Raw genomic sequence first — 8,676 nt, forward strand, 5'->3', positions numbered from 1 at the left:
TATCTTACATTTTTAGGTTTTGTTTTTATTTTGTATTATTAAAATAACAGTAATGTTCTTATATGGTTTGGTGTCCATGAATTAACTTTTCCCACACACGGATTAGTTACAAATCATTAGTGACTTTATTGTAAATGTTTTTTTATATCAGTCTAACTTTCTATTATTTAGCTTTTCTTTGTGGTATAGCAGTATACATTTGCATGGTTACATACAATACATCCTACATACGAATACCTTTCATGAAAACTATTAATCTATGAGCTATTTTTCCCTTATATGAAACAAATGTACTTCGGGAAGCCTTGAAATCTAGCTAGTCGCCTGATTTTAAAGTCCAGCATTTCAGCCCACATATTTGTGGACACATCTGGGACTGTAAGGAGGAAAAGGGCAACTCTGAGGTATCGATGCAGAGTGGGGGCATGCCCTTTTGGCTTTCACTAATCAATGTTCACTTCCACCTTCAACATTTCCTGCAGAAAACAATCCTTTGTGTGCCAATGCAATCTGACTGCTCACTGTGTGCGTCGAGGTTGGAAATGTGTGGCTGTACTCGTTCAAACGAGAGGTGAGCTTTAGTGGTCCAATGCAGGGGCTTCTTAATGATCTTGTTTTTATGGTGCTACGTAAAGCATGACGTTAGAGATGCGTGACAAGACTGCTGAGAAGGCAAATGGATATGGTGCACAGCCACTGCCTCCCCTCACCACAACCATTGTGAGCTCCTCCCCGATCCTCACTTTAAATTTATGTGTCCTGCTGAATGCAGCCCGGCTGCTTTGCATATTACCCATCAATGCCTGGGGACAGCGCTATAAATCATTGATTTGTTCATTGGTTTGTAACTGAATGACCTATACAGGTAAAAACAGGAAAACAGAGTTGATCCGAGCTTCATTTCATTGAGAAAATAATTGAAAAGGGTAAATGTATTACAAAGTCTACTAATATTTTGACTATGTTGTACCAATATGCAAGTGTTCCTTACAGTATTAGTCTTATCTGCTGTTCATGTACGGCTCTTCAACTTAATATTTTCTGTATTCAAGGGCATAGACATGCATCACCTCCCAATGAAGAGAAACTTGTGCGTGGTCACAGCAACTAAAAAAGCTGCAACGTCATTAGAGACAACAGAGCTAATCCTCTAATTAAACTGCTGCTACTTCCTGCCTCTTAACATACACCACCGCTGCAGCTAAGCGAAGATTAAAAGTGATCCTATAACTTTATCGACAGGCTTCTTTCTTCACTTATCCTAATTCCTGGGCTCTCTCAGTACAAACCATGTAATTTCAGATGAAGAGTAGCACTCTTTGAGCCATTAAGTCCTCTCAGTGCGTCAGCATATGAAGATCTCGGATCAGTGAGGATATATCAGCGAACTATTTTCTGAAATGGAAAGCAAAGGCTTTTCCTTCTCATTACAGTGTTGTGACTGTCCTTTTATCAAACCTCGTTTACATAATTCTCTCTTTATCTGCTAAATGTACTCAAATGTTTGCTTTAAAATAAAGGTGATTTATTTATATATTTATTTATTTATCAGAGATTTATCATTTTTATTTTGAGAGAGACTTTGTCTTTGCCACGTTATATATTTGTTTTATTCTATTTATTTTTAACAATTCTTGGAATCATCTGCCTCATAAAAACTAATATATATTGAAGCAAAAAGAGATTGATTTTGACAATATTTTTGAATTTGAATTACTTTTAGTTAAAAGGGTAAAGGAAAAAAGAGGTTAGCTGATTCTGGGGGACTTTACCAAGAGAATTGATGCATCGTGTGCTTCATAATTTCACTGCATTCCGCAATTAAAATAAATCCATTAAATCCATTTCAACAACTAATCTTTGACACTGCCTGCTAACTTTCACTCAGGAAAAAATCAACATGTTCCTAATTGTAGGACCGTCCTCTCGCCTCTAAGAAAATCGTTTTCCTACCATCTGTTATGGCAATGACTGAGGACATCAAAAACAATTAACCCTTTCACAGTGCCCCAGGAAATATCCATTATGTCAGACCAACATATGATTGTGTAGTGACTTTGTTGTGCTGCATGAGCACTATCCTTTCTGAAGCTTAAATCAAGATCGAGAAGATCAAAGTCACCATAAGTGTTTGCTTCCTCATGTGAAGTAAAAAGCCTGTTGTAAATGCGTCCTCTTGATATATAAGATCATAAAATCTATTCAACCAGGAGTTCTTCTTTTCTGTAGATTTTCAGTGCGCTCAACATTTAAAAAGGTCCTCAGTGACAGTGAGTCTGTGACCCTCTCTGTGTAATAGCTTTCTCTGGATGAGTAGTAGGGTATATGGCCTCCAGCTCTTCAGTGGGCCAAATCTGTTATGATGCAATGCTTTTACCACTTTCCCTTGAGACTTGACTTTTAAAGAGTTCAAGGCAGTGCCCTTTGAAGTATAAAGTATTAAGTTCCAGTTTAGGTTACAGAGCTACTCAAGTTTACACTATGGGGTTCTACGGTGTGTCAGTGGACTCGTGTGCTGCGGGCCAGCCAAAGGTTTCTCGATTTCAGATACATAATTTATTAGTATAATGGAGTGCTTTCAGGTATGATAGAAGGGTAAACTTACATGGGATGACTAGACATCGAAGCAGGGTTCAGAAGGACAATTAACATGCTCTAGCTGATCCATTAGAGGAAGTACAAAATGTTGTTGTTGCTGGTGGGATGTAAGTTTCATAAATATCATTAGCGTACTTATTCTTTAGACCCGTGGTTCTCAACTGGTGGGTCGTAGTTATGCAAGTAAAAGAAAAAAATTGAGAGAAAAAAAGAAAATCACAGGAAAAAGTCAAACTTTTATTTTTAAGGCCGACATTTCCAAAGCTGTGCGTGCAGTAGTCGTTTGGCTGGAAATGTCGGAGACCAGAAACGGTTTTTAAAACTGCTGTCACGTAGAGATCCAGGATTCGCTCCAAGTCTATCTTTTTAATTCATACAAAAAATTATATATATATATATTACTGCAGTGGTTCAAATCTTTGGGTCGTGATTTATTGACAAAGGCAAAAGTGGGTCCTGAGGCTTGACCAGTTGAAAACCACTGCTTTAGACCATACTTGCCAATTTCACAGAGTCTGCAACAATCACTTTTGATTAAATTGAGAGGCCTGCAATCACTATAAGACATTATGCCTATTTAACACAATTGAGGTTTCATTTATATCAACTTTCAAAAAGACCTGTTTTGACGATTTTAACATTGAAGTCTGTAGTAAGGAGATTTGCTTGAATGGAATAAGTGACATGGAGGAAGCATGGGGGTTTCAAAAAAAGGTGTATCTTAAAGAAATGTAGGTGTTGAGGTTAATGATATTCAATCCTAGGTCATTGAATCAATACATTAATCCAGATCTATAGATCTGTACACACCTAGCAAACTTGCTTAAGTGTTCCTTATCAATGTTTTATTGCTGGCTTCTTGTCTGTTTACATTTTTTTATCCCAACTGTCATGTCATGAGACACACAATGTTAGTCACGTTTTCATATTGCTTAGGATATTACTAACGCCAAACTGGTCATTATGACAAATGTCTGTTCAGCTGGGGTGCATTTAATCAAACTGGGTTTAGCTTGTACAACGGAACGGCCAAAACGGAAATGGACCCAACTCATTTCCCCGAAATATGATTGCAAATCACCAGCAGCCAGATGTTGCAGTCTTCTATACTACTGTGCTTGTTTGTAAGCCAAAGAAAGTATGGTATGAATAATAGTCATTTTCTCAGCACAGAGTATCTAAGTGGTGTTGTTGCGGGGGTGTGTTTTGGGCACTGTTTGACATTATAAGAGAAAAGCGAGAGTGCAGTGAAAGACACGATTAGTCACAGGTGTTCGGCTGCTGCTGACGTTCACTCCTTGTGCTGGTCACAGAGTACGTTCATGTTATAAAGGACATATTCCAGCAGATGAGGGGGCGGTGAACGATACTATTTTGTATGCACTTACAAAACATAACAGTTATGTTTGGATTGAAATGTTTGTAGAAATTGCCATTGGACGATCTGTCTGTTTTATACTATTGACAAGCGTAATCAAAAAAATCATTAAAGACAAATGTAAAGAACTCAACCAGCTGTGAAATGGAAAAGAAAAGAAAGCCAGAAACTTGTTTCTGAGAAAATCAATACCCTTACAATTGTTTTTATTGGACCATGATTGATAATGAGCTGTTCTAAAAATAAACCCATTTCATAATGTGGCTTTCCTAAGTGCACTCAACAATCAGCCAGTAATCTCTCTGTGAAGAAGTAATGGGAGACACAGCACACAGTACAACAACAGTGGTTACTTATATTATTTAATTCATTTGTTTGCGTGTTTTTGTTTTCTAGTTTATTGGTGCTAAACAGAGCCAACATTTCAAAATTAGTGGCCATTCATTAGGGGTGCAATTTTGCAATTTCTTAACCACAAGGGTGGTTTTATGATGTCATTGAAAGCTTGGAGCTTTCCACAAGTATTTCGCCTGATTAAGTTGAAAGGACCAAAGGCTTTGCTTTTTCATTTATAAATATGAGGACCTTAGAGTGCAAACTCTCTTAAGATTTTAAAGGGTACTCAAGCAATTTAGCATATTACTTCAAAAAAGGAGGACACAAGAGATAACTTAAAAGAAAGGTATCAAAACTGAGGCACCAGATGCTGAGATATCCTGACTTTTAGTGCCCGGTAGGTCAAGCCTATAATACACTAGATTCAACAATTCCCTGATCAAAAGTGTCTTTTATAAGACCTCCCTGTCTGCTCTTTACTCACTTCTTTTAAAAGGCTCCTGTTAACTTTAAAAACTAAACTGCACTGTACAATGTCTGCTGTGATAGCAACTCTCACTCTTGGTATTGACGAGGTTTCTGGTTTCTTCCCAGGTGTTGTGATGAAGACTGTTTAGATGTAGATATGTTTACTTCTTCGCTTTTCAGACAGGGGATTGCTGTTCCTGATTCATGACATAAAAATGTAGCTTAACCAGGGAAAGTTTGAATATCAGATAAAGGGGACGTGCCCAAATCTCCTGATTTTAAATGTTGCAGCTAGCCGAGGTGAAGCAAAATGAAACTCGAGTTCATACCAGTTAGTAGTTCAATATATGCAAATGCTTCGTCTTTTGGCTCTTGTGTTTTGTATGTAAAAATTATAATTTGTGTTACATCTGCTCAAGCTACTACACTATAAAATATCTAGCTAAGTAAAATCCTTCAATGTTATGCACAGCATAGGTTCCTTGGATCTGAGCCTATTCAGGTAGCATTATAAAACTACTTTTAAAAATGTTATTTAAAGAAAAAACTATATACCATCTTACAAGATTGTTCGTTTGAAATTTAAAATATCTGTCAGGATTGTGAAAGTGGATGTGAGATCGTATATTTTTTCTTCGGATCTAAACTGTAAAAACCCAGAGCCTGAACCTTTGTGCCATGTTGTGTTTAGATACAAACAAGCAAGGACAAGCTCTGAGTCCCAAGGCCAGCAGGGGACAACGCTTAATAAAATATGAATTCATGTGTCTTCAACTGAGCCTTAGTTGTATTTCTTAAAATCAAATAACCAAGTATTAACAAGTTGTTTGACTTTCAATTTTATGTGTACAAAGAACACTTTGCTGATTAGCCAGTAAACAACAAAAAGATTTAGAACAAGTAATTTGTTTCCCTTTGTAAAATACTTTATTTGAATCCCTTAACATTGTACGCTTGAGAAAACGATTGAATTAGATAAACTGATGACTAAGCAGAAGCTTAAAAATGAGGTTTGGATGATTCCAAAGACAGGCAAATACCAGGTGGACCAACACTGCATCCAATGTTACCCTATCTCTGAGGTGTGCAAGGAATTAGAAATAGGTAATCATCTACAACCCCCCCATCAGCACCATCGCAAAGACCACATTATTAGTCGCCCACCTACATTTATGCCCTATTTTTCCTCTGTAATTATTGGGTGATGACGTACGATTGTCCTGAGGTGTTAACGTCAAGTAAATCATCACAATGAGCTAATAAAGTCAAACTGGCCCTGAGGGTAAAAGAATCCTTATAGCTTCTGTAGGTGACAGGTAAGCAGTATTTAAGTTATTCCTGAGTACAAGGTATTTAAAAGGCTAATGAAGTGCATGGCTTGAGGAGATTCTACTTTAAGGGTGATATTGCAGTGTTTAAAAGAGGCTGTTGTGAGAATCATCATCATCAATAACTGGGATTTACATAAAGAGAAACGCGCTTCAACAGTTGGGTGCCCCAGGTGTAACATAAGTATAGAGCAGTAGAAAGGAGGAGGGTGTCAAGGACATCATGTTTTCTTTATCTTGTCTTTCTGTTCATTAGCAAGATATCTAAAAGTGAATTTACAGATTTCAAAGAGGGAACATGTGCATGACCATAACCTATTTTGCACATAACTCCATATATGAAGATACAATCCTGGGTTTCTTGTTTTTAAGACAAACTCCAGGAATACTAATTAAGAGATTTTTGTGAACAGTCATCTATTTTTTCAAAGAGTTTCAAAGAACTGCATAATCAATTTCTGAGGGTTGATCACTTCCCATTACACATAATCACCATTAAGCGATGGTCACCATGCCAATCAGCATATTTGTCTATCTAAGTGCTGAATAAGAAGAACATCTGAATCGAGATGCTTTTAGTGTGTAGAATAATACATGTAAGACAGAAGGATTAAATATGTACTCTGACATCATTCATATATGTTTGCCATGTTTGTATTCATGGCCATGTCTTTGTTCAAATATGCTTCAAGGTAATTAGCAAAAGTAATCTGCATTGTATGTGTTGCCAATTTAAATACGCTTAACAAAAAACATTTATGGCAGGGATACGTACATCTTTTTTTATGCTTTGGCGGTAAAAATAGAGTGACATATTTAGGAAGTCGCGACATGTGCAGACTCCAATTAGCGTGGTGTGTTTTGTGAGGAGCAGTTTCTACACTGTCCCGTTAAAGCAAAATAAATGTCAGTGATATGAGCTTCTTTATGATCTCCTCATTACATCCCCATTATGTTACAGTATATTTCACACGCCCAACCGAGTAGCTTCCCACTGTTCTACAGCATGCATATTAACACATGTTGACCACTCTCTTTTTGTCCTTCAATTTCCACAGACACTTGTGGTGCCTGCAGACCTGTCAACCTCTCACACCCACAGTGATCAAACACTGCCTGCAGAGAACAACCCCTGGGGATTAGCTATCTTAATTAGCAAGTATTCCTTTTTCCAAAGTGAAGCATGTCACAGGAGAGGGCACAGTGAGAAAAGGCCAACCCGCAGATTTCCATTAAAAGCTTAACTGAGTTGGGAGCAAGCAAGTACATCTAACAGCGGGGCGATCAAAGACATAACACACAAATCAATGTGTACTGTACATGTCTGAACACACACATACTGCAGCTGTGTGTTGGTGTGCACAGGCAGGCATACAGTGCAAACTCATGGGTTGTATTAAATTTAAACCATTTCACGCTTAAAAAGCAGCTGGACGGCTGAGATATCACTGAGTCTGGACACTTCAGCAGGTTTATTTTTTATGGATATCTAAAAATTCAAATAGCTTTCCCCCCACAAGCATCCAACAGTTTCTTTGGCCGGAGCCATGCGTTGGCAAAAGAAAAAAGTAAAAACACCTTCTCTTATAACCACACATCCTTTGAAGGCATTAGGATGAATATTGACAATACAGGAGCCTGGCAATTACAGGCCTTATCCTCCTGCCTCACAAACAGTCCGCTTCATTATGGGCTTTTAGCTGACACCTTACCTCGGCCTTCTCCATTGAATCATCACTGCTAATGCAGAATACGAAATGGCTAAGAGGTTCATAAAATACATCAGGATTGTTTAACCATAATTTCCCTCCTTGCGAGTCCTTTTATAGCTTCCATTAGGGAGCGGTTGCATTGAGTGACAACTGAAGAAAGGACATAAGGGGAGTGAGAAGAGGAGAAATATGTACATTAATTCACTAACTTCTGAAGGAAAGCAGGGACAATGGAGGTTTATAGTTATTTAATGTTCATGTAAGTAGCTAAAGATAAAGTGGGCTCCCTTGTGAGCATAACTGTGTGAAGAGACATCAGAAATACACATTACAGTTTTGGTTATGTGTTGATTGATTGATTTATCTCTTTGTGTCAGGACGTGCATATGGAGCACATAATGGAACATTCCAGAGGGGCTGGTTCAGCAGCAGGTTGTTGACAATTAATGCACAATATGTTTTGATTGTAGAAACACTCAAATGGTATTTGACTGTTGGCTCTAAATGTTAAAGTTTAACAGTGCAACTTGAAGGTGAAACTAAATGAAATCCCTTTCTATAATCACATCCCCTGTAATACTGTGCACCAAAACACAAACTATAAACTGAAAAGAAAAGAACATTTCTTGGAATCTCACCTGGTAGAGCAGACACCTGGGTAATAACGCTAATCACACAATCCAAAGATATGATGTAAATTCTTCTGCTAACTCTATACTGCTGAAACTTTCAGTTTCATGAGTAAATACATCATGAATAAGTCAAAAGAATTCTCTTAAGTTCACTTACACTGGGACTTTAGGGACTCGTCCGCACAAACATAAAGAAAGATTCATAAAATTTTCAATGTTTTCAA

The 8,676-nt window shown here is 37.6% G+C and overlaps 1 protein-coding gene across 1 annotated transcript in view; it reads left to right on the forward strand.

Moving 5' to 3' along the window:
* The window catches only part of frmpd3 (FERM and PDZ domain containing 3), a 69,849-nt gene that overhangs the window by 15,052 nt on the left and 46,121 nt on the right, over positions 1–8,676 (forward strand).

This window comes from Eleginops maclovinus, chromosome 23 (assembly GCF_036324505.1).
Source record: "Eleginops maclovinus isolate JMC-PN-2008 ecotype Puerto Natales chromosome 23, JC_Emac_rtc_rv5, whole genome shotgun sequence".
Taxonomy (NCBI): Eukaryota; Metazoa; Chordata; class Actinopteri; order Perciformes; family Eleginopidae; genus Eleginops; species Eleginops maclovinus.